We start from the raw sequence: 27,535 nt of genomic DNA, 5'->3' as shown, positions 1-27,535 counted from the left end.
AAATATTGCCAATGAGCCAAAAGGGGGAATTTAAGAAACACAAATGGATTCCTAAGCTCTGAAAAATAAGTTGTCATTGGTTTCAGTAAGAAATGAAGTAATATTAAAAGGTATGAAAATTTAAATAATGTGTTTGTCCTTAGGCATACAGACATGCCCTTTCTCCCTATATATCGAAAGATATACTGTCTCCTCTTGTTGCCAGAATCCTTTTTTTTCCTTAAGAATATGTTTTGCATCATTAGAAAGGCATTTGAGAAGCCAGATAATCTATCTCCATGCCTCTGTCCCCAAGCCACCTCCAAGAAATAGGCATCTGCCTTTTGCAAAAGTTTCATTTCCTCCCTAATGGCAGAGTAACTGGCTGTCTGTATAGACTCCTCATCTTTGTAATATTCTTTCCAGTTTCTTTTGGTTTTACCAAAGCCTCAATCTTTTCTTCTCCCAATTCTAATGTACATGTATTATCTTTGTTTCTCCTGTTTCATAGTCCATTAAAGATACTACTTACTTTAAACCAAGATTTGGTTGTATTGCAGCACTCTAACATTAACAGACATACAGGTATGCATGGAGGAAAACTGAACTCTCAGGAGTGTGTGTGTATGTGTCTGTGTGCGCATGTGTAAATGCCAAGCAAGTTTGCTAAGTGGAGGATATGCATAGTATATTTTAGCCCACATATTTTCCCAGATACTGTAATTTTGCCTCCATATAGAGTATCTTTTTTTTGGCAAAAATTTTATAAGACAAAACCCATAAATTGTATCTATTTATGATTCTTTTTACCAAATACAGATGCTAGAAAATTTTAAGTCTTCTCAAATCAACTTCTGTTCCTTCTGGTGCAGAAAATATGGTTGTCCAACTAAAAACTGGGGCTCCATTCTAAAATGTCTTTTCTCAAGTCAAGATATCTCAAAGGGAAATCATAAAATTAAAAAATCAAAACTTGTACAACATTTTGAGTTCTCATTTCATTGTCTTCTTTTGCTTTTGTGAGGATATAGTTCAATGTTTTCTGTAAGCTTTTAATTACTGCATTTTACTAAGAGCTTTGAAAGTTTTTTGGGGGGGGCATGCTTTGGTTTGTTGAATAATCAATTTAAGTTTTTCAATTGATCTTGAATGTAATGCAGCTAAAATGTAGACGATTCATTTAGAAAAATATTCATAGCCATTGTAAGAAACTTAGGTTGATTTACAAAGCAGTTCTTTAAAAACTGAGAAACTCATAACTCAGATTGACTAAGGGAAGGAGAGAAAATGTAATGTTGAAGTTCTTTTTGTTTTCAACATCAGCCTCATCACAAAAATATTCTATTTTATTTACTCTAAATGTGTGTGTATACATGTATATATAAATTCTGAAGAGACTTAGAATTTCTGTTTTCATTGGTAAAATAGTGCAGCTTTATTAGGATGCAGTTGTAAGTTTCCTATGCATTTGAATTCCAAATACGGTTCTGCTTCACATATTTTTTTAGCTTAGTAAGAATATTTTTTGTTGTTTTTTTACCCATATGTTGTACTTCATAAAATTTGTATTGTATTATTTCCACAAAACAAATAAAGTTAGCTTTAATATTTACTTCTTAATTAGATTATAACAGGATTTAAAATAATATTAGAGTTTTACCTTGGACAGAATGAACATCTAAAAGGCTTATGCTGGACAGGCGCAATGGCTCACACCTGTAATGCTGGCACTTTGGGAGGCCAAGGTGGGCAGATCATTTGAGGTCAGGAGTTTGAGACCAGCCTGGTCAACATGGTGAAACCCTATCTCTATTAAAAACAAAACAATTAGCTGGGTGTGGTGGCACATGTTTGTAATCCCAGCTACTCGGAGGCTGAGGCAGGAGAATTACTTGAACCCGGGAGAAGGAGGCTGCAGTAAGCCGAGATCATGCCACTACACTCTAGCCTTGGGGACAGAGGGTGACTGTTTCCAAAAACAATAAAAATAAAAGAAATAAAAGATAAAATTAAAAAGAGGCTTATGTTAGGCCAGATGCAGTGGCTTATGCCTGTAATCCCAGCACTTTGGGAGGCCAAGGCAGGCAGATTGCTTGAGCTCAGGAGTTTGAGACCAGCTGGGCAACAATGGCAAAACCCCATTCCTATTAAAAAAAAATTCAAAAATTAGCTGGGTGTGGTGGCTTGTGCCTATAGTCCCAGCTACTTGGGAGGCTAAAGTAGGATGGTTTGAGCCCAGATGGCAGAGGTGGAGGTTACAGTGAGCCCAGATTGTGCCACTGTACTCCAAGCTGGGAGACAAAGCCAGATTTTGCCTTAAAAAAATTAAAAGGCTTAGGCTACTTCTATGAATTGAATTTAAAAAATTAAAATTATTTACATAAATTAATTGGTGTTCTGCTGAAAGCATCTGGTGAGCTAATATAATAACGGTATTATAAACTGGCTTATAAGACTGGTATCACTATTTTAACTCTGAGAAATTCTTCTCCTCCTAATGTGTTAGTGCATTAACCAACGCATCCAGGTGCTCTCCACTGACCCTACTATGGTGGGAAGAGTTGCTGGTCGGAGCTGTAGCTTGCAGTGCCTCTTCCACGTCCACCTGAGACTGGAAGGAGTTAGTCATCTCCACTACTCCTATCCAAGTAGGAGTGATCTTTATCAGTGATCAGGTTGCACACTGCCCTTGAAAGGAAGGTGCTAGTTATGTTGCGCCTTTTAAGTATTGGAGAAAAGAGAGTGGTATTGTTGGTTTTCTTACAGATTTAACCACACAGAAAAAAGACAATTCTAAAAAAAAAAAAAAGGATTCTGTTTGTTGCTTATGCAACTCACATGCCTTGATGAAACTATGGTAGAAATGGAAAGAATTGTCTACATGCCCATTCTAGATTTTCCTAATACAACTATTAACAATAATATTTCATTTGAAAACTAAAAAATGTAGGACAAATCCTAAACCAGATAAAATGCCAGGGCAACTTGTGTAAGCAAGGACTGTTTGAAGCAAATTAAGACGTCTGGTCCCTGCAGTCAATGGCACTATAAATCAGCTTCATCTTTTCTGTGTTTTTCCTTTTTCTTTTTTTATTGTTATTTGTTTTTAAAATTTCTTTTTAAATTGTTATTTGTTTTTTGGCTATACCTTCTCTGCATATCAGAAACTTAGCGTGATGTAAGCCTTGTAAACTCAAGAAATAAAATATCACATATAGGTAAAACAAATTATCAAGATTCTAGAACTAGATAAGACTAGAAAAAATTTAACTATTAAGAAGGGATCATTGAAAAGTAGGTAATAAAGAAACTGAAATATCAAGAATTCTTCATGGATGGGACAGAACAATGAGGCTTTTTGGTCACAGAAGTCACCAAGTCCGCAAGATGAGGATATTTTCATATTAAAAATAGTTTGTCATGCATGCATCAATACTTTCCATTTGCTAGCATGGGATGAGAGTTCAAGTAAGAGAGCAAGTTAAAGCGTACACACAGGGAGGGTTTCAAGACTCTGAAAGCTTCTTAAAATGATGTCAAGTGCTTTAAAAATGAAGAAATTTTAAAAATAGAAGACTTAACAAAAGATTTGAAAACAACTCTTTAGGAAAGAACTTTAGTTTTTAATTACGTTTGGGGAAACGCAGTCATACTACACTAATCAGAAAGTAAAGCAACACTGCATTTTAAAATTCCCTTTCTTGAAAAAGATAGGAGAAAAGAAGATGCTGAATTAAGTACTTTCTTCAGTGGAAATAAGGGGGTAAATTTCAATGAAACACGAAAAGAAATAGAAAAGGCATGGACAGGTTTTCAAAAGTATTAGAAAAGCAAGGTTGGAATAAAAACATTCAAGGAAATCTGCAGTTACAACAGCAAGAACACTATACAGGGATCTTCAGCCAAAGAGCTGGAGAAATAGAAGGAAGCATCAGGGCACAGCTTGCTGGGAGCCTGCAGGACAGTGGAACTAAGTTCTGTGTACTTTGATTATTAGGTCCTGGAAGTGAAAAATAAATTTCAGAAAAAAAATCAACATAATTAAGAGTTGGCATCAACTGTCCCGAAAAGTCAGCCACATAGAGGGCGGCTCTCTACACCCATTCTCAGAACCTGAGGTGTTACCATCAAAGATCCCCTGGGGACAGCCTGCAGCCAGGAAACCCCTTTGTTTGCAGTCCTTTCAGATCTTCTTTCTGTGCCAACCTCCAGCAGCACAACCAAGCAACTTCTTGGAAGAAATAATATTACTTGTAACAGAATATCATTGTGGTTGCTCACTCTAGCCACCACCAGGTCCTGACAAGGATTCTCACAGAACTGAAGGAATTACAGAGCTACTTTAGATTTATAGCAGCATTCTACTGTACAAATACAGACTTGTATTCTACTTGTAAAGAATACACAACCAATAGCAGCTTTTCTATACTGGATCATAAACAAAGTTTCCATTAGATAATTTAGTGCTACTGATTCAGTTCCCCACTCAGCCATGGCAAACCTGATTGACTTTATGCAGAATCAAAGGAGAACTCAAGGCAACTGTTTCTCCATCCAGTGCAGCTGTTCAGGAGACACCATGTGTAAGGCGGCTGGCTGTCAACCCAGTAGCTTCCTATGAGAAATAATTCACTACATGTCACGTGAAGTTGAAGATGTAGTCCTGCAGGGGCTCTGGGGAGAGTCACCCTCAGCTCTGAGAAATTTCCTGTGCTTCTCAGAGGCAGTCTAAGTGCTAATGTTTTTCTTCTCTTATGGAAATGGTTGGTGCTTATTGTAATCCAGAATCAATACTTGGATCCTCCTCTGTGGGCTGGAGTCTACTTTCCTATACGTTTATGCATATCTCTTTGAACTTTCAAGATTCTGCTGAGCTACAGCTCAGAACATAGGCATGAAGATTGAATTAACACCATTAGATAAAGAAAAAGAGGTTGGAATTGGGCAGATCGGAGCAAGATCTTTTATTATCTAGACATCACATTAGTAATGTCTTTGGTTTGATTAAAGTATGGCAACTTTACACAATTTAAAGTTTAGCTTATTTTTCATGTCTGATCTTAAACATATTTTCAAATTTGACAAGTACTTTGCTTTCATCTTTGAAAAGATACTTTTAAGTTGTAAAATACTTATAATACATGGAAAAATGTAGAATATAAAATAACAGATGCCTGTGTTTCCACTCTAGGATTAAATACTTTCTGCTATATTTTCTTCAAATTTCTTTTTATTTAAGAAATGCCAAGTTGCAGATATAGGTAAAACCCTCTCCTTATCCTCTTGGCTTGATTTTATATATCAGGCAGATTTTATTTGGAATTCCAGCTCTACGTTTATTAGCTTTGTAGCCGTGGGCAAATTATTTAGCCTTAAGTAGCAGTTGCTCATATGGGCACGCTGCTTGTTCTGGTTATCTATTGCTATATAGCAAACAACCACATAACAGTGTCTTAAAACAATAATCGCCTTTTGATTTGCTGGTGAATTGGCATATCTGTGCAGAGCCTAGCCGTTGTTGCTCCATGCAGTGTTAGTTGGGCATTTGGAGGCTGCAGGAGCAGCTTCTGAGACTGTGCATTCACATGGCAGGCAAGTCAGGACGGGCTGTTGGCTGTTTGCTCAGCTGGGGCTTAGGGCTAGAGACCTTGTTGGTCTCCACAAGGGCTTCTTCATGGGGCCTGGGCTTCCTTGCAAAATGGTAGTTGAGTTCAAGGGCTAGTGACCACATGCTAGGCAAAAGCTGTGTCGCCTTCTATGATCTGGCTTGAAAAGTCACTCAGAGCCATTTCTACCAAACTTGATTCGCCAAGCCTGCCTGGGCTTCAGAGGCAGGAACAGCGACTCTACTTCTTGATGGGGAAGACAGGAAATATTATTGTGATCATTATTAGAAATTAAATTATTCTACAATGGCTAATACTAATAGTGACTTCCAGTGGGTTTACTATGAAGATTGATAAGAAAAATGTATATTATATCCAGGATAGTGCCTGGTCAGCCCTTGGTAGGCACGCAAATATATTAGTTTAATTCTTTTTCTTCACTAGCATGAAAATTTTTAATCTTTAATTCTTGTTTGATTCCCCAAAGCAGATGTCATGGGACTGTGGATGTCTTAGACACTCAGCAGCTATTTGCTGCTTCAATAAGGGAGGGGAAAGGGGTCATTGCAAGGTTTTTAGTATAGTCATGGCTCTTATTATCTTTAGGTTCACAAATCTCTTTCATACTCTTATAAAACTTGAGGAACCCCTTTGTAAAAAAGTGAACACTTCCATCTCCATTAAATGATTTTCATATTATTTCATGGGGTTCACAGCCCACTGTATTTATGGACTCCAGGTTAAGAGCCTCAGATTGAGACTTTTGCCTTTAACTTTGATACACTGAAAGTGAAAACATGCCATTTCCAGTGAACTCAAGCTGTCATTTCTGTCTCAGGTTTAACTGTATTCACCAAATAATTAATCAGAAGGTAGGCGTTTTGTTTCGTTCCAGCTCTGTTGCACACTGCCTTGTCACTGAATTTAGGAGCACAGAGCCCCTGTAACATTGTGTTTAGCTCAGAGAAAAGAAAAGACTCAGCAAGGTGAGGGGCAATTAATGCATTTATTCTGAGCTTGCTCTCTGGTCCATCATTATTCCTGCTATATAGGTATTAGTCTATTCTAATCAGCATTTATTTTACAAGTTGTCAAGTCCAGCAATAATGTCTCAAAGAAACATTTGAAGAACTCAAATATGGGGGCCATTACATTGTGATTTGTTTGTTCTGTGATATAAATTCGTAAGGAAAAAGCTGGGGAAGAGGCTTGACATCAATTTACTTCACACAGAGAGGTCCTTAAAAGACTGCAGAGAGGAGTTCGCAGCACCCCACCAGTAATGAGCGCTTTTAGGAGAACCCAGTTATTTCAGAAGTAGCTGGCAACCAAACTCTGCTGATGTTACTAGAGAATGAGCTACTCTGCATTGTCACTAATCTGTTCCTCTCTCCTGTCTGAAGAATCTGAGCATTCAGTAGGCATGGCCTGCTGTGCCAAAGCACAGGTCACAACTGGGGCTGCTTATGGCATATTTAGTGGCTGCCAGGGCACCGTGATGGGTGGGCGGAGCACAGCGGACTTGACAGTGCCTTAAACCATTGCTTATATCCCGGGGGTGGCTGGGGCTGTGGTACCACCTACCTGAAATGACTTTGTGACCCTGAAGAGCTGTCCAAGCAGGCAGATGATGACCAAGTGCCAGCTTTATGACTATTTATGGTTGTTCTCTTAATGCTTCAGGACGTTTAAAATCTCCTTCACCCTTCAGAAGGCAGGTGAAATTGAAGAGAAGCACATGGGACCAATGAAATGTTCAATGCTAAGCCAGTTCCAACTGGAAGAATAGAGTATGTGGTCCCAGAGGCTGCATTGTCCAGATCAGAGTTTTCCAAAATTTTTTTTACCTCTTTCTACTCAGAAGTACTATGCAAAATGAACTCTTCCCATCTATCTTGTCCCCCTCAGTCTCACGTACTGACGTAAAGAAATGATAGAGTTCAATTTTCCTTGATGGCAACTTGCTCTGGCAAACACTGAGGGCAATCCCTAAGAGTCTGGGGGGTCTTGAAGCCTCCCCTGCTCTGTCTGGGATCCTCATTCTTCCTCATTCTGGGGAGTGAGAAGGGAGGCAATAAGAGACCAGTCATCTTCAAACAGGAGAAGGTGTGCCCCAAGTGAATGTAAGACCTCTCAAATGGTGTGTGGACATGCAGAGTGTTCAATTTAAAGAGTCTTAATTCCAAAATTTATGTGCTTTTGAAAAAGTATGGCCATTCTGTATCTTACTTCTCTCATTCCCTTCCATAAGTATCTTCTTTCTACTTTGCAGGGACAGACATTTATCCCAGCCATTGGGAATCTTACCTTGGTGCATCATCCTGGGAGAACAAGCCTTCAGGACACCAAGCAAAATGCTAGTTTTAATTTTGTATGATGATGTTAATAAAGTAATAGCTGCTAATCAAAACGTACCTCTTTTTCAGTCTTTTGCTTCCAAAACAATTGAAGAAGAACCTCATCAGCTAGTAGTACTTTAAAAATAACTTTAGATGATAGATCACTATGTATTTTGGGGCACATGCTCTTTATCTGCAGGGTCAACCTTATGCACATGTTCCATCTCCATCCCTGCTTTATTTTTTTCTCTTTTATACTTATCAATATTTACTATGCTACATTGTACATTTTACTTAAAAAATTCATTCGTTGTCAGACTTCCTCATTACAAGTTAAGCTTTATAAGGCAAAAATTTTTGTCTGATCTTGTATGTTTTGTTCCCTGCTATAGCCCCCAAACCTAGAACAGTGTCTAGTACAAAGGAGGTCCTAAAAAATACTTGGGGAAGGAAGGAATTTTTAAAAGTTGAGTGACATCGTTAGAGCAAATTTCTTCCCATTCACATATTCTTTCTGTGAACAAGATTTCTATAAATAAATACTAGCACCAAATATTGGAAGTATCTGAGGTAGCCTATTACTCTAGCAATAACTAATATTCGTCCTTGAAGACATGAACTGACTGAAATAAATCTGCTCCATCCATTTTATTAAGAGGTGCTTTTCCAATAAATATTTTATTTTATGTTTAGGACTTATTCTTCAAGATTTGTAATACATTTATATTTACTCAATCATGTTAATGGCCAATAATTGCAATTATATTCCCAATGAAAGAAGAAAGTAAACACTTAAAAATTTTCTGTTTACAGGAAAAATTAAATTTTTGTTCAGGGGAATAAATCTGAAAAGATTTGCAAGCCACTACACTGAATTAGGTAAAATGTAATTGAGATAAATTAAATATGTCTAAATAAATGGAAGAATATAAAAGATTAATGGATTGTGAAACTAAATATTCTAGAAATACCATTTGATTTGTGGAGCAATCAATCTATGAATTCAAAGCAAGCCCAATAGGAATTTCAACAGTTTAATAAAAATGCTGATTTCTAAAATTTATGCGAAAAGGCAAAGGCTCAAGATTAGTTAAGAAAACCTTGAGGAAGAACACAGTTGAAGAACTTATACTACCAGATGTCAAGACTTTTTTCCTAGTAAATTACAGTAATTAAGAGAGTATGCTATTACATAAGAAAAGATGATAGATAAATGAAGCATAATAGAGTTAAAAAATAGATCTACTTGATTTATGACAAATGTACCATCATAGGACAACAGGGAAATCATAGTTTTATATATATGTTTCAATAGTTTTGTTGGGGAACAGGTGGCATTTGATTACATGGATAAGGTCTTTAGTGATGATTTCTGAGATTTTGGTGCACCCATCACCTGGGCTGTATACACTGTACCCAATGTGTAGTCATTTATCCCTCACCCACTCCCACACTTCCCCCCAGTCCTCAAAGTCCATTATATCATTCACATGTATATATGTATACATACACTCACACACACACACACACACACACACACGTAAATATATGCCACATTTTCTTTATGCACTTGTTGACTGATGGGTATTTGGGCTGGTTTAATATTTTTGCAATTGTGGGTTGTGCTGTTATACACATGCATATGCAACTGTCTTTTTTGTGTAATGGCTTTTCCTCTGGGTAGATACCCAGTAGTGGGATTGCTGGATCAAATGGTAGATCTACTTTTAGTTCTTTAAGGAATCTTTACACTGTTTTCTGTAGTGGTTGTACTAGCTTACATTCCCACCAACAGTGTAAAAGTGCTCCCTTTTCATCATATGCATGCCAGCATCTATTCTTTCTTGATTTTTAAATTATGGCCACTCTTGCAAGAGTAATGTGGTATCACATTGCTGTTTTAATTTATGTTTCCCTGATAATTAGTGAGCTTGAGCATTTTTTCATATGTTTGCTGCCAATTTGTATATCTTCTTTTTAGAATTGCCCATTCATGTCCTTAGCCCACTTTTTGATGGAATTTATTATTTTGTCCGGCTGATTAGTTTGAGTTCCTTGTAGATTTTGGATATTAGTCCTTTGTCAGATGCATAATTTGTAAAGATTTTCTTTAACTCTGTGGTTGTCTGCATATTCTGCTGATTATTTCCTTTGCTGTGCAGAAGCTTTGTAGTTTAATTAAGTCCCATCTACTTATCTTAGTTTTTGTTGTACTTAATTTTGGGTTCCTGGTCATGAAGTCTTTGCCTAAGCCAACGTCTAGAAGTGGTTTTCTATACCTTCTAGAATTTCTATGGTTTCAGGTCTTAGATTTAAGTCTTTGATTCATCTTGAGTTGCTTTTTATACATATATGGTAAAAGACAAGGAGCCAGTTTCATTCTTCTACATGTGGCTTGCCAATTATTACAGACCATTTGTTAAATAGGGTGTCTTTTCCCCACTTTATGTTTTTGTTTGCTTTGTTGAATATTAGTTGGCTGTAAATATTTGGCTTTATTTCTGTGTTCTCTATTCTGTTCCATTGGTCTATGTGCCTAGTTTTATATAAGTATCGCGCTGTTTTAGTGACTATAGCTCTGTATCATAGTTTGAAGTCAGGTAATGCAATGCTTCCAGATTTGTTCATTTTGCTTAGTCTCACTTTAGTTATGTGAGCTCTTTTTTTGGTTCCATATGAATTTTGGAAATTTTTTTTAGTTCTGTGAAGAATGATGATGATATTGTGATGGGAATTGCATTGAATTTGTAGATTGCTTTTGGCAGTATGATCATTTCACAATATTGATACTATACATCCATGAGCATGGGATGTGTTTCCATTTGTGTTGTCTATGATTTATTTCAGCAGTGTTTTGTAGTTTTCCTTGTAGAGGTCTTTCACCTCCTTGGTTAGATATATATACATATACATATGCATATATATATCACACATGCACATATATATATATAGCAGCTATTGTAAAAGGGATTGAGTTCTTATTTGAGCCCCACCTTCATTGCTGTTGGTGTATAGCAGTGCTACTGATTTGTGTACATTAATTTTGTATCCTGAAACTTTACTAAATTTATCAGTTCTATGATTTTTTTGGATTAGTCTGTAGGGTTTTCTAGGTATGTGATCATATTGTTGGTGAACAGTGATAGTTTAACTTTCTCTTTACTAATCTGGATGGCCTTTATTTATTTCTCTTGTCTGATTGCTCTGGCTAAGACTTCCAGTACTATGCTGAATACAGTTGTGAAAGTGGGTATCCTTGTCTTGTTCCAGTTCTCATGGGGAATGCTTTCAACATTTCCCCATTCAGCATAGTGTTGGCTGTGGGGTTGTAATAGATGGCTTTTATGACCTTAAGTTATGTCTTTTCTATGCCAGTTTTGTTGAGAGTTTTAATCATAAAGAGGTGCTGGATTTTGCCAAATGCTTTTTCTGTGTCTAGTGAAATGATCATCCTTTTTGTTTTTAATTCTATTTATGTGGTGTATCACATTTATTGACTTGCGCATGCTAAACCACCCCTACATCCCTGGTATAAAACCCATTTGATTATGGTAGATAATCTTTTTGATATGCTGTTTGATTTTGCTAGCTAGTATTTTGTTGAGGATTTTTGCATCTATGTTCATCAGCGATATTGGTCCTTAGTTTTTGTTGTTGTTGTAGTATCTTTTTCTGGTTTGGGTATTATGGTACTAGTGGCTTCATAGAACAATTTAGGAAGAATTCCCTCTTTCTCTATCTTGCAGAGTAGTGTTAATAGGATTGGTACCAATTCTTTGAATGTCTGCTAGGATTCAGCTATGAATGCATCTGGTCCTGGACTTTTTATTTTGGTTGGTATTTTTTTTTTTTTAATTACGATTTCAGTCTTGTTGCTTGTTATTGGTCTGCTCAGAGTTTCTATTTATTCCTGGTTTAATCTAGAAGAGTTGCATATTTCCAGGAATTTTCCCATCTCCCCTAGGTTTTCTAGTTTGTACACAAAAAGGTGTTCATAGTAACCTTGAATAATGTTATTCTCTGTTATTTTTTGTAATATCTCCCATTGTGTTTCTATTTGAGCTTATTTGGATCTTCTCTCTTTTCTTGGTTATGCTAATGGTCTATCAATCTCATTTATCTTTTCGGAGAACCAGCTTTTTGTTTCACTTATGTTTTGTGTGTGTGTGTTTTTTTTTTCAATACATTTGGTTCTGCTCTGATCTTTTTTGTTTCTTTTCTTCTGCAGCATGGGTTTAGTTTGTTCTTGTTTCTCTAGTCCTGGAGGTGTGACCTGACTGTCTATTTGTGCTCTTTCAGATTTTTTGATGTAGACATTTAATACTATGAACTTTCCTTTTAGCATCACTTTTGCTGTATCCCAGAGGCTTTGATAGGTTGTGTTACTATTATTGTACAGTTCAAATAATTTTTAAGTCTCCATTTTGATTTCATTGTTGACCCAGCAGTCATTCAGGAGCAGATTATTTAATTTCCATATATTTGCAGGGTTTTGAGGGTTCCTTTTGCAGTTGATATCCAATTTTATTTCACTGTGGTCTGAGAAAGTACCTGATATAATTTCAGTTTTCTTAAATTTGGTGAGACTTGTTTTGTGGACTATCTTATGGTCTACCTTGAAGAATGCTGCATGTGCTTATTAATAGAATGTATATTCTGCAATTGTTGTATAGGATTTTTTGTAAATATCTGTTAAGTTCATTTGTTCCCAGGGTATAGTTTAAGTTCACTGTTTCTTTGTTGGCTTTCTGACTATATGACTTATCTGGAGCTGTCCATGGAGTATTGACGTCCCCCACCATTATTGTGTTGCCGTCTATCTCATTTCTTATGTTTAGTAGTTACTATTTTATAAATTTGAAAGCTCCAGTGTTAGATGCATATATATTTAGGAATGTAATATTTTTCTGTTGGACTAGTCCTTTTATCATAATATAATGTTCATTTATTTTCTGACTTTTTTTCCTTTGTCTTTGCTAGATTGGGTTAATGTGAAAGCCATGCCTTTGAGCTCTGAAGTTCTTTCTTCTACTTGTTTGATTTTATTGCTGAAACTTTCCAGTGTATTTTGCATTTCACTAAGTGTGTCCTTTATTTTCAGAAATTGTGATTGTTTTTAAATTTATGTTATTTCTCTGGAGATTTTTCTGTCCATATCCAGTAACATTTAAAAAATTTCTTTAAGTTGGACCTCACCTTTCTCTGATGCCTCCTTGAATAGCCTAATAATCAACTTTCTGAATTCCTTTCTGGTAATTCAGCGATTTCTTGTTGGTTTGGATCCATTGCTGGTGAGCTAATGTGATCTTTGGGGGTGATAAAGAACCTTGTTTTGTCATATTATCAGAATTGTTTGTCTGGTTCCTTCTCATTTGGGTAGACTATGTCAGAGGGAAGATCTGGGGCTTAAGGTCTGCTGTTCAGATTCTTTTGTTTCATGGGATGCTCCCTTGATGTGGTGCTCTCCTCTTTCCCCTAGGGATAGAGCTTCCTAAGAGCCTGACTACAGTGATTGTTATTTCTCTTTGGGTCTAGCCACCCAACAGAGCTACCAGGCTCTGGGCTGGTACTGGGGAGTGTCTGAAAAGAGTCCTGTGATATGAAGTATCTTCAGGTTGCTCAGCCATGGTTACTAGCAACTACTCCAGTGGAGGTAGCAGAGGAGTTATCAGGGGAGTTAAGGTCTCTCTGTGTGGGACCTTGGTTGTTGTTTTGTTTAATGCACTACTTTTCTTGAATGCTGGTTGTGCTGACAGTAAAGTTGTCACATGGAAAGGCTCAGAACCTCTGGTTAGCTCTATTACAGGTGGTGAAATTAGCTGTTGTTTTCTCCTTTCTTGGGACCATGTTGTTCTTTTATGAGTTGTTCTTTTATGGTTTGAGTTGGTTAGCCTCCAGCTAGGAGGTGATGCTTTTAAGAGAGCATCAGCTGTGGTAATATAGAGAGGATACAACCATCCGCTAGGATCACCTGGAGGAGTACTCAGCTTTCTTAGGTTGAGGGCTGGGCCATTAGAGCTCCCAGGTGATTATGTCTTTTGTCTTTGGCTACCAGGGCGGGTAGAAAAAGACCATCAGGAGGGGTCAGGATTAGTCATGTCTGAACTCCGACTCTCTTTGGGCGGGGCTTACTGTGGCTGCTGTGGGGTATGGTGGTGTGGTTCTCAGGCCAATGGAGTTATGTTCCCAGGGAAATTATGGCTGTCTCTGCCATGTCATACAGGTTGCCAGGGTAGTGGGAGAAAGCCGGCAATGATAGGCCTCAGTCAGCTCTCCTGCAGCCAGAAAGGTGAGTCTCACTCCCACTGTGCCCCCACAATAGCACCAAGTTTATTTCCAGGCAACCAGTGAGCAGGGCTGAGAACTTGTCCCAGGCTACAAGCCTCCCTGCTGAGAAAGCAAGCAGTGCTTTCAGGCTTCACCCTCCCTGCCTGCTGAGGTTTCTGTGGTTGTACCTGTACTTCCCTTTTTCCCTCCCCAATTCCGGATTCTGTTCAGGAAAATGCACATTCAGTTGAAATTGTTACAAAGTTCAGCTGGAAGTTTCTTTCTTCCAGTGATTTTTCCACAATTCCACTGGCAGCCCACCACCCTCCAACGCCCGGCAAGGTCCCCTGAGAAATAAAGAAATGGCTTTGCTGGTATTCCTTGGGGGCCAGGAGTCCCTACAGGGCTCTTCCTGTGCTGCTTCTACTTTTATATTTTGCTAAGGTCTCTAGATTCGTTTCGGCTCCCGGTATTGTTAAATTCTTCTCCCATGATCTGAATTTTCAAGTTCCCCAGTGAGGATGTGTGTTTGGAAACAGACATTTCCCCTCTCACACTTTGGACACCCACAATTTTTCAGCTGTTTCATGGAGTATGCAGTGGCAAGCCACTTCTTTCAAAGCTTTTGTGAATTCTTTCAGTTTTCCTGATATGTTCCTGCAGTAGTTTTTGGAGCAAAGTTTATGATGTGAATCTCCACATGCTGTTCTGTCCATTTCAGTGGGAGTTACAAGTTAGTTCTGACTACTCTTAGCCATTTTATTTGCAGTGTGGTAAAGGATAGTTTTTTAAGTGAAAGTTTTTTGGTCAACTGAATAGATATGTGGAGGAAATAAAGAATATTGATTTCTACCTCACATGACATGTAAAAATCAATAGATTACAATGTAAGATGCTTAATATAATATATAATATAATAAATATAATATATAATATAATACAGAAGAATATATTCATGGGACTTGGTTTAGGCAAAGTCCTAAAACGTATGAGAAAGTGCTAACCACAGAATTTCTTACTTTAAGATTACTAACTGAACTATACAAGTGAAGAACTTTTGTTCATGAAAAGATAACATTGAGAATGGAGTTTCAATCTGCAAGAATTTATTTACTGTAGAAATATATAATAAGTCAAGAAAAAGTTTTTTACAGAGTAAACATATGACATTAGGACAGAATTTTATGGGGGAAGTGGAATGTAGAAAATGTTCAAAAATAAGATGGAATGGTTTAAAATTTCAACTGTTAAAGTTTGTTCAGGGATATTAAAATGGATGATGATGAGTATTAAATCACTATAGCATTTAGATTCCATGGGATACTTTCAAAACAGTAATGCTTTCATTTTTATTATTAAAAATTATAGTGATTTTGTATGATGTTAATTTATCTAAGCTGGAATTAGGTGTCCTGAAATTTTCTTCTGTATATGCTTCTGAGTTAGGGTTGACAATATAGACATTTGTGAGATTATGGAAGAGAAGTGAAATAGCAGTTCTGATGCTCAGGAAGTTGATATCGAGTCCCAGGCTTCACTGTAATTCGCATGTGGAGTGCTGACAGCTAAGAGCAAGACATGCTTGACAACTGAGACCACAGTGGGGGTGGGTCCCTTACACAGCTCAGTGGATGCCAACAGGAATGATGGGAAAGGAAGTGGGTATCTACTCCTACTCCTCACAGCCCACACCACCACATCAACCCTGACTTCAGAATCAGTCCCTGTGCTTGTGCTTGATGTGGCTATGAAATCACTGAGATGGTGGAGTTCTTCTGCAAGCCACTACCATGAGGAAGAAGCCTTAAGCCTGGTTGGAAAATAGTGGTGGTTACATTTTTAGTTTTTTAAAAATCAAACCCACAACATTGTGTCATATTCTCTTACATTGTATCAAGTCAGACTTTAACAATGGCATATTCTTCTATTTAATAATTTCATTGGATAGCCATATATAATTTTGTAGCTATTAAAATTAAACACGGATTTGTTTTCTAATTTTTTTTGTTTTTAGAATTTTTTGGTATTTGAATTGTATTCTGAAATTTGTTATTCTAGTGGTAAGTTTCACATATTGAATATTCTGTGCTGAGACAATTGATTTGAGAGATTATTGAGTGTAATTATTGAGAGATTATTGAGTTCTATTATGTGTGCCTCCTCATAACCACTCAAATTTTAGTGGGCTAGTCCATTATTTTCTCTGTATTGTGCCAGTACTTTATGTTATCACTAATATATTTAAATATGCATATTCCAGTTTTAATCTACTGAGTGACTAATGTCTCTCTCTTTCTCTGTCTCTCTCTCCCTTTTAACCTATTCATTGTTTTCACCTATTTATTGTTAACAAAATTCTGGAAGGAAAGACATTACTGCATTTTGGAATGCATTTGGACTTTGGCACCTAAAATATCTGGATTAAATATTAGTTGCTGTTCTTATATGCTATGTGACAAACAAAAATCATAATTTACTCATCTGTAAAATGAGGACAATGGCTGCCTCACAGGGTGTCATTATTTTACACAAGATAATGGCCATGGAGTGCCAGCACACAGAAAGCATACAGTAATCAGCAAGCTGTTACTGACTTATTTAAACATTTATCTTATTTTGACAATATGCTCCCATCAACTGTTACTTCCAAAATTTCAAAAGCTATGTCTAGTGTAGGACTGCATAATGATTTGTAAGAATTCTAACATTCTCTCCTCTCTATCCCCCAAACAGTGTTGTGTCTTTGTGGAACTTGCACAAATGTGTATTTGGTTGGATTTCCTCATTTAAAAAGAGCAGGTAGTTTGGAAGGGAAAATTGATTAGTGTGCCACATTTTGAGGACTAATGGTTTTATCTTCTATGACTTGTCTTTATTCTGGAAAGGAAGCTTGTCTGCATAACAATGTCTCTTAGGAAAAAAAAAAAGAAAAGAAAACTCAGTGGAGGCAGAATTTGTGAATTTGACTGTCATGTGCAATCTCCAGGGCTGCTGCTGAATAGTCCATGGGCAGGTGAGCACCTGGTGCTTAGGACAATCCTGATCACCTTTCCTTTAGCTTTTGACTGGCTTTACTTTTATTGTCTATCCTCTTTTGCCCCAGTAGCACAAACCATGAGGGAAGATCTCTCTCCTGTGGTATTATTTCAAGTCACTCCAAGAGAGTCTTTGAAAATATCTCCTTTGAGTAAGGTGCCCAAAGTGGTTTTCCCAGTTGTTTTCATGTTTATTCCTTTAGATGCAGTGATATGCTTATTGTGGTTATTCTGTGAGGAAACCCTGGACTGTGCTTGCTTTAGAATTTTGTTTTTGGTTCTTGAGTCAGGGAACCAGGCTGTCGAGTCCCTACAGGGTTGCATTTACTACTGCTGCAGCTTCTGTCATTGCTTTTCGTTGCAAGAGTTGTATATTTATAAAGATGTCCATAACACACCAGCTCTCATCATCCCAGCCCTCCCCTAACATATATACACTTTTTAGTGTTGATTTTCTCACATTTGGAAAAAGTAAGTAATTTTTCTTACTTTAGTCTGCATTTTTTCTTTTTTTTTTTTAAGAGATAGGGTCTTGTTTTGTTGTCCAAGCTGGCGTGCAGTGGCACCATCATGGCTCACTGCAGCCTCAACCTCCTGGGCTCAAGCGATCCTCCCATCTCAGCCTCCCAAGTAGCAGACACTAGCATACCCTGCTATTTTTCTTTCTTTCTCTGACAGGGTCTCACCATGTTGCCCAGGTTGGTCTCAAACTTCTGGCCTCAAGAGATCTTCCCACCTTGGCCTCCCAAACTTCTGGGATTACAGATGCATGTCACCACACAAGGTTTTATCAGTATCTTTAATAGTGCATTTTCTCTTAAGAGTTACTCAACTCTTTTTAAAGACACACACACACATTGTGCTGTCTTTCTCTGTAGTAGTATGCCCTTAATCCTTCGTTAATCATAGTCAAGTGCTCAATAATTGGATGGAGTGGTTGCTTTGGTCTTACTGAAGCCCCTTTCAAAGTTTTTGTAATTTTTCAATTACTGTCTGTTCACATTCACTGGTGGCTGAGGCCTTTGTGTTAGTATTGCTGGGCTTATTTAGAGGAATCTTTTATTTAGGAGAAAACAAGATTGGAAAAAAATCTTGAAAACACCTACCTTTTCTATTTTTGGAGCTATTCAACATTTTTATTTGACTGTACTTCCAGCTTTTGTTCCTACTATGAATCAAGATCTTTGGAATTAGATGTTTGTCATACTCAGTGCTGACAATTTCTTCCTATTTAAAATTTTCTTATAGTGTATAATATTTACATAATGGAATAATGAATGTCTAACTCTTCGGAGTAAATGAAGCAGAATAGAATGGCTGAAAGAAAAAATCATGGTTAAAAAGGTATGAGGCTTAAAAGAATCCTGATAATTTGTCTAAATAATTTTAGACAAACTCTTTTCCTATGTAATGTATTTTTTTCTTAGTTATCCAGTTGTTCCCCAATATATTTTATCATTCTTATTGAAGTCTAGTGAATATTTTACTTTGCTCTGCAAATCAAGTAACAAATGCTTGCTGGCATTGAAGTCTCTCTATAATTCCTTTTTACTGTTTACTTTCACAATTTTGGGCATTATTACTTTTGTTTCTCTCTTTCCTAGGACAATCTCCATTGAAATGCCATTTTCTCACTGAGATCTCTTTTATAAATCCTATTCCCTTTCTATGAATTACTGTTAAAAGAAAATTGAATTTGATCACATCATTCCCAAGATTCAATCCATTCAGTGCGCCACACCATCTAGCAGAGAATCTGCAATGGTGTGACCTGAGTGGGTACGGATATGGCAAGCTATCAATTCCCTCATTCGCTGGTGTGTGAGAGTGTGTGTGTGTGTGTGTGTGTGTGTGTGTGTGTGTGTGTTTGTGTATTCATTGAGAGAGGCTTGGGGTAGCTAGCCTTCTGGGCCAGACATCCCTTGGTGGGAGATGGCTAGTTTGTTTAGCACTGAATGCCTATAAATGTTGGCATTCTCCAGCCAGTACCTGTAATCCCAGTGCTTTGGGAGGCTGAGGTGGGAGAATCACTTGGGCTCAGGAGTTCGAGGCTGCAGTGAGCTGTGATTGTGCCACTGCACTCCAGCATGGGTGACAGAGAGGGATCTTGTCTCTAAAAAAATAAAATTTAAAAAGAGATGTTCTCTATGAATGCCAAGTATGAAATAGGTTGAAAAATCACTAGTGTAAACAGAATCCAAGGTCCCTCAAGGACTGATCCACCATTCATTTTGTGAACTGCACATACCCAGCAACTTATGACTTCCTGATTGATCCAGATTTTCCACAGATATTTCTATATTTTATGGTGTTTCTAAGCTTTTGTGGCTTAGGACATACTTTCTTTGGTATCTCAAATGTCGTTCCTTTGTTCTCTTCCTGATGATGTGGTATTTTTCACATGGTATCATACTATATGCTCTGAGGAGCCACTATATGCTTTGAGACCATACTATATGCTCTGAGCAGTCTCTATGTATAACTTGAGACACAGCCCCTGCTTATATTTTCTGTATCTGTTTCACTTTACACAGACCATTATCTGCATTTCTCAGTCACTTATTAGAATGTAAGATCTCCTGGGAGATCAAATTTTATTCATCTCTGTATTCTTGTGGTCTAACTCATAGAAGTCTCTCAATAATTGCTTCTTGAATGAATCAATTAATAAGTAAAAAATTAGCTATTTAAGCTTGTTTATTTATGCTTTTTTATTAGGACAATATTTGAAAGACTCAAAAATAATATTAATCATAAAGTGAATTCATGTTTGCAGGTTAGTGTTTAAGGGACTTATACGTCTAAAATTAAACAATAATATGTTGCATCTGGACTATAAATGCTTTCGGATATGAACAGTTCAGTGACCTCAGAACAAGAAAAGATATGAGAGAAATACAGCTGATCAAATATTTCAATCACAGGAGTTAGCAACCTACCTAAAATATGGAAGGAATAAAGGATTGTGTCAGGCAATATTATTAAAAGAAGCAAAGGGAATGTCAACAAAGTGTCTGTCAAGCCATATGAAAAGGTGTTAAAATGTTTTAAAGGGCTAACAAGCATTAAACCAATCAAAATGAGACTCTTAGTAGGAGTAAAGTCTTCTGTGTATTCAGATCTAATGTGCTTTGAGTCCTGTAGTTGCGGGCTGCTAGATTAGTTAAATTTGAAAGGTATGGAATGAGATTTTCTCTTGTTCCAACAACTACTAAAGAAAAGCTCTTTAAATTCATTAGTGGTAAGCTATAGAATTGCCTTAGAATTTGAGTCCTGCTTCCCAGGGGAAAATTTCTGAACATATAGAAGCCTTAAGTTGTTTGAGATGCTTACTTATTGGAGAAGTGTATTTCTAACACATGAAATTAACTATAAAGAAAACAAAATAAGCTAATCCCATATAGTGTTAATACTATTTCAGAAAATACAGGCTAATTTTGTAATCATTGGGATGATTTGTGTCTACTTGGTATATAAATCTTTTTAGTTCTTAAGATAAACAGATGGATTGCATTAGATTTGATAGATTCACCCAGTAAAACCAATTCAAAATTTTGAGTAATTGATTTTATATTGTGATTTTAGGTTGAAAGACGTGACAATTTTTAATTAAATTTGTGTAATGTTAAAAACAAATTGAGATTTAATTTATAGATGAGCTTATTTTATTAGATTTGCTAGATTAGCTTAAAAACCAGTGAATGTTTTATTCGGCCAAATACTTGAAAGATTTCCAAAAATGATAATTACAATGAATTCATGTTAAATGTTTAAGGAAATTTAAGTTATAAATGGAACAGATTATTTAAAGGAATGTAGACTATTGAATTTAAATAGGTTGAATAGTAATTGAGGTTTCAGTAGAATATTATTCAACCTTAAAAAGGATGAAATTCTGATACATGCTACAGTATGGATGAATCTTGAAAACCTTGTTGGGTATTAAGTAAACCATACACAAAAGAACAAATATTGTGTAATTTCATTTACATGAGGTAGCTAGAATAGACAAATTCACAGAGATAAAAAGTAGGATAGAGGGTACTAGAGGCTGGAGGGAGGAGAGGATGGAAAGTTGTTGAATGGCTACAGAGGTTCTGTTTAGGATGATGAAAACGTTCTGGAAATGGTAGTGGTGGTGGTCGTACAACATTGTGAATATACCTAATGCCACTGAGTTATAACACTTAAAAATACTGAAATGGTTAATATTGTGTTATGTATTTTGATACAATGAAAATAAACCCTCTTCTAATATGCTTATTAACACCTACTAGATGTATAAGCAGAATACTAAAAGTCCTATATAGCATCCAGAGCAGGGGTGTCCAATTGTTTGGCTTCCCTGGGCCACACTGGAAGAAGACTTGTCTTGGGCCACACATAAAATACACTAATACTTATGATAGCTGATAAACTAAAAGAAAAATCGCAAAACAATCTCATAAAGTTTTAAGAAAGTTTACAAATTTGTGTTGGCTATATTTAAAGTCATCATGGGCTGCATGTGACTCGTGGCCCGTGGGTTAGACAAGCTTGATTTAGAGCTTAAAAAAAACAAACAAACCAGGTTTTAAAAAATTTGTTGCTTTAAAAATATTGTGTAATGATTTAAATCTCTGAGTTGATATAAATAGAGTTTCTGGGCAGAGAAGCCTCCCTCGTGAAAATGCACAAAGTCCTAGAGACGCTTTGATCTTCACCTGTTTCTCTGCAATTTTTTTTGTCTTAGGAGGAAAACACATCCAGTATGATACCTTGGCTTTGACTTTAGGACTAGTAACTAAGAGTGTTTATTTTCCTTAAGTAAAAAAGAAACAGATTTAATTTACTTTTCCAAATAAGCATGTAGGTGAGTAAATAGCAAATGAGGCAAATACAGAGCAAAGGAGAAGAAAATACAACTTAGGTCCAACCTGTATTTTTTCTCATAACATGCAAACAGTATTTAAAAAAAATCTTTTTCACAGAGCCCTCCCTCTCAATATGGAATTTACAATGAAGTCTCTGGGAAAATCTGCCCTTTAATTCACTACACTTTTGAGAGCCAGCAGGTCAGGGAAGCCCAGATCATCTCTTTGACCATTTGGTTTGACGCTGCTTCTGAAGTCAAGCCCTTTGTTTGGCTGGAAGCCTTTCCAGGAAGTGATTCCTATGCGCTTACTGATCCTTCTGCCAGGAATGCTTTCCTGGCCTTTGCCTCCCAGCTCCTTTTCATCCTTAGGTCTCAGCCTAAATGTCGTCTTCTCAAAGAGCGCTCCCCAGGCACGCTGCCGGCCACTCCTGTGTTTGCTGAATGCCTGATAGACTGAACTCTTGACTCTCCCTTGAATAACAGAACTCCTGCCTGTTTCTACTCGGAGTCTTCTTGTCTGGGAAGGCGCTTTCTCTGACAGACCCTCTGAGGTGTTCCTCAGTGTCTTATGCCTCAAAGGCACTTATCACCTGCTCCTCAAGTTGTGGGGTCAACTTTCCTCTAAGCAACACTCAGCGACCCAGGCCCCTTTGATACTGTGGCTCCGGCATTTGAAACGTGTGGCTTCTAAAGCTTCATTGCTGGTCTATGTCCAGCAGGAAGAAAGCATAAGAGCATGAAGAATCACATGTGGAAGTTATTTAGGGGCCAGGACTGGAACCCACGTTTAGAATTCAATTTGATGGGGAACCTAACTGCTTGGAGGCTGGGATAGATGGTACAGGTGGGTGCTTGGGAGTAGAACAAACAAACGGGCCAGTCTATGACACAAGCTCGTACACAGCTGTCACGACATCACTGAAGGTGGCATTAAATGAATAAGGGTTGGGAAACAGTAGGAGTTTTACAGTTGATTGAACTATGATAAAGAAAGATGTCCTCAGAAAATACCACTAAGTTTAATATAGACTTTCTGTACTTACAATCAGAAAATAGAGAAAGAAAAAGAGATAGAGGGAGGGAGGAAGGAAGAGAGAGAGAGAAAGAGAAAAACCTGTTTCTTTTTTTTTTTTTTTTTTGAGACGCAGTTTCGCTCTTGTTACCCAGGCTGGAGTGCAATGGCGCGATCTCAGCTCACCGCAACCTCCGCCTCCTGGGTTCAAGCAATTCTCCTGCCCCAGCCTCCTGAGTAGCTGGGATTACAGGTGCGCACCACCATGCCCAGCTATTTTTTTGTATTTTTAGTAGAGACGGGGTTTCACCATGTTGACCAGGATGGTCTCAATTTCTTGACCTCGTGATCGCCCATCTCGCCCTCCCCAAAGTGCTCAGGTTACAGGCATGAACCACTGCGCCCGGCAGACCTGTTCCTTTCTATGAGGAAAAGTGTGGATAAAATGGAAACACTAGTTTGTTATAACTTAGATATAATTTATAATTAATTTACTTTGTGTCTTTTACAATTTAGGAGAGACAGATGCTTTTACCAAATGTTCGCTATTTTTTTCATACTGACATTCAAGTCATATGAATACTCCCCAATATCTCATTTAGGTGCCAGTTTCAAATATTGTTCCCAGAAAGAACACTAAATTATTATTCTTTTCTTAATAAAGTACATGATGTAGAGAACATGAAGATGAGTGTTCCATATAGGCCCTTTATTGCTGGTTACTTGTATGATACCTCTTTTAAGAAAACTGTAAAATCAGATATCCATTAAATCTTAAATAGTTGGACTAAGCCTATAGCTCTTAAAAATATTATATGCCATTTTGTTATTTAAAAGAATAACCATCTCTTTTATTGTCTGGTCTTCCTTTAAATATTTGTTTTATTGGCTGGTCCAATAAAATGCTTTACTATAACAGTGTGAATGTTAACATAAGCTCTAACTATAGCAGTTGGTTAACATTTTAAGGACTTAATGACAGATCATTATTCCAAAAGTAGCTTGAACAAGTTCTTCAGAATTGGTTACCTGTGTCTGCATCAGAAATATGCTTTCTCTGCGTTGGTATATTGAAAGTACTGAGACATAATAGATGTACATAGTTTTGGGACATGTGGTCATTTAATACATTCATATAATTTGTAAAGATCAAATCAGTATACTTGGGATATTCATCACTTAAATATTTGTCTTTATGGTAGAAACATTAGAAGTATTCTCATCTAGCTGTTTCACAAAGTACAATAAATATTGTACATTATATTCATCCTACTATTTAACACTAGGTATTAAGAATAATTTTTAATTGGTAAAATATGTGCTGTTTAAGAGATGGGATTTTCTGGAAATCCAGGAGAGAAAGTTTTCAAGGAAGGAGAAGTCAATAGCAGCCAAAGCTGTCAATCAATCATGATAAGATCCAAGGCAACTTGACAATTAGGAGGTCCCTTTTGGCCTCTGAGATAGCATCTTCAGTGATAACTCAGGAGGCATGAGAGTGAGTGGGAGGGGACTGAGGAAGGGAGTGCTGTCACTCTCCGCCACTTTGCAGAAAAGTGGGATGTGGAAGGAAGGAGCATGAGAGACAGGAAAGTTAAATTTATGCCAGGTGGAGTCAAGGGTGAGTTCTTTTTTCTTTTTCTGATGTATGTGACTTTGTTTATAAGCTGAAGGGAAAAGACCCAGTGGAGGAAGAAGCTGGGCAGAGGGAGTAAAGTTGTGGGGGAGACAGAAAGAAAAAAAATAATGAAGAGAGCAAGGTGCTTAAATAGGAGGGTGTGATGGACATAGAAGCCATGAAAGCCACAGGACAGAGTGAAGCCTGCTTCTTCTGCCAGGAAGCTGATGATCATAGATGGATACAGACAGATCTGACAGAGGGAGAGAGCCTGGGAACTTGAGGAAATCATGCCCACTGCTTTTATTTTTTGTGTCACAAAGTCTCAGTAATGGAGTTTTAATGCTAAGGGTGCAGGGCAGAGGAGGAGAAAGCTGCCGGAAGTCACATGGCCTCTTTGGGCCTCAATGGTTCCTCTCAAAAATGAGGATAGAAACTCTAAGTTCTCTAAAATGAGGGTAGCATGCTTGGCAGCACTGACAGCTCAAATAATTAACTTTAGGGGACCTGGAGAAAGCACTGATCATCACACCTTAAAATCACCCCCACCCAAAAGCACCATCTATAGAACTGCAGTGTTAGAGCTATAAGGTGACTTGCAGATACCCAAAGAGGTGATGTGATTTAGCAATGGTCACAGAGCTAGATATTGGCAGTTAGGACCACCATCACTGAAATCATTTCTAACTTCCAGTTTCAAGCAGAAATGTAGAAAATTAGAACCCCTGCTGGGGTGCATGGGGTGCAGGAGTTGTCTGCTTGCTGGTCTCAAGTTTTTAGCAAAACAGGCCACACTTTCTCTCCAGAAAATTTCCAGATGATATAAATGCATAATATAGGGCTATGCCTTTCCTCTGGAAAAAATTGTTAAGTATATAAGTGCACAAATACCTTATCATGAATTAATCTTTTTTTTTTTTTTCTGTAGTGCAGGGAATGGGAAGTTTAAATTTTTTTAGGGAGTGAGGAAAGAGATATGAAAAATAATGTGAAGACAAGCACTTTCTACACTGTGCATTTTGTAGAAATTTATTTCCTATGATGTTCCATACACTGAAGCAGGTTCTGAGATCCTAGGGTAGATAAGCCATGATCTCCACCTTTTCTGAGTGGGGGATGCAATTAATTAAAAAGTAAGTTGGGTGCAGGTTCAGAGACACACTTAGGGTGTACTGAGGCATGGGGAAGAGGGTGTTTGTGAGAATGTTAAAGACCATGTAGGAGTCTTTAGTTATTTGAAGGGAGTTGCTATAGTCTGAATGTTTATTCCCTCTCCCACTCCCACCAATTTATTTGTTGAAACCTAACCTCCAACGTGACGGTGTTAGTCGGTGGGGCCTTTGGGAAGTGATTAGGTCACTCATGAGTGGGTTAGTGCCCTTATAAAGAAGACCTCAGAGAGCTGCCTTGCCAGATTCCACATGTGAGAGCACAGGAAGAAGATAGTCATTTATGAACAGAGAAGCAGACCCTCACCAGACACCAAGTCTGCTGGTACCTTGATCTTAAACTTTTCAGCACAGAGCTCTGAAATAACTTCCTGTTATTTATAAGCTACCCAGCCTATGGCATTCTGTTATAGCAGGCCAGAAGAACTAAGACGGGAGGTGAAGATATTTCATCTGGTGACTGATTGGGTGTGGACAATAAGGGAAGAGTCAGGGAATACAAAGAATATGCCCAAACTTTTCAGCTGATATGAAGAGCTGTCATTTACATAAATGGAGATGGAGACTAGAAAAGGAAGAACCTTCTCTCCGATCTCTGCCAGTGGAAACCCTAATCATCTTACTGAGTCCATTTTGTTCATGCATTGACTCATTCATTTAATATTCATTCATTGAAAATTGTATAGGGTTCTCATTAAGTTAGGAAAGGGGGTCAGCCCTGGTGAATATCATGACTTTAAAAAATTACAGTTGTGTTAAATGATGCCAAGGAAAAAGCACCGTGTGCAGTTAAAGCATCTCGCAATTTACCATCGGTATCTTAATCTAACCCAGAGAGGATGGGAGGAAAGTGGTCAAATTTGGAAAGAGCAGTTAAGCTGAAATCTGAAGGGCATATATACATTAGTGGGTCAACAGAGGGAGGAGGCCTCTCTCAAAAGCCGGGGTGTTAAAAGCGCTTGGTGGATTCAGGAAAACACATGTGGCTGGAGATGAATAAGGGAGGAGAGTAGGATTTATCGCTGTAGGTGGTTCCTAGTCAGGCTAAATTATAATCAGGAGCCCTGGCTTAAGGAGACAGGTGATCATCTAGGCTCTACTTCACTGTGAGTTTAGTGCTAACCTTGGATTTGCTTCTGGTGAGAGGGGAGATCCCCTTGCCTCCTTCAATTTTACCTCTTCCTCCCGCTTCCAAATGGGAAGGAGAGTGAAGAAGGAAAAATAAAATACCAAAGAGCTGGGAAAATGACTCCCTCTTTAGTTCCTAGCGTCTCTGCTATCTGTTAACCTTGAAAGAGTTGCAAATAAATGGTATCTCTGCCAGCTGGAGCCTGACACTAGTTCATGCCCCACGTCTCCACAGACCAGGTTCCCTCCTGGAAACACGTCTGCCAATAAACAGCTTGTTTCTTTTGTCTTGTCTCTGTAAGGCCCCCTCCCTTGCTGGTCCCCGCTCACGCTGCATATGAATTAGCAAATCAATGAAGCCAAAAGATTGTAAGGTTGGACGTCCAGCAAATGGACAATGACATAGTTCAGCCTCAGTTTCCCCTTTAGTGTTGTAAGCCTATAAAAGGCGAGAGAGGCTGCAGCTTGGGGAGCTCAGTGAATGAGGCTGTAGACCCTCCACAGCTCCTGGCTGAATAAAAAGCCAC

General features: G+C 37.7%; 1 protein-coding gene across 2 annotated transcripts in view; it reads right to left on the bottom strand.

Annotated features, from left to right (window-relative positions):
- The window catches only part of NKAIN3 (sodium/potassium transporting ATPase interacting 3), a 652,954-nt gene that overhangs the window by 10,317 nt on the left and 615,102 nt on the right, over window positions 1-27,535 (bottom strand). The gene's annotated exons all lie outside the window — the stretch shown is intronic.

Source organism: Cebus imitator, unplaced genomic scaffold (assembly GCF_001604975.1).
Source record: "Cebus imitator isolate Cc_AM_T3 unplaced genomic scaffold, Cebus_imitator-1.0 Scaffold373, whole genome shotgun sequence".
In the NCBI taxonomy this organism is placed as follows: Eukaryota; Metazoa; Chordata; class Mammalia; order Primates; family Cebidae; genus Cebus; species Cebus imitator.
Note: the sequence above shows the minus strand (reverse complement) of the source record. Positions and strands in the feature narration are given on the sequence as shown.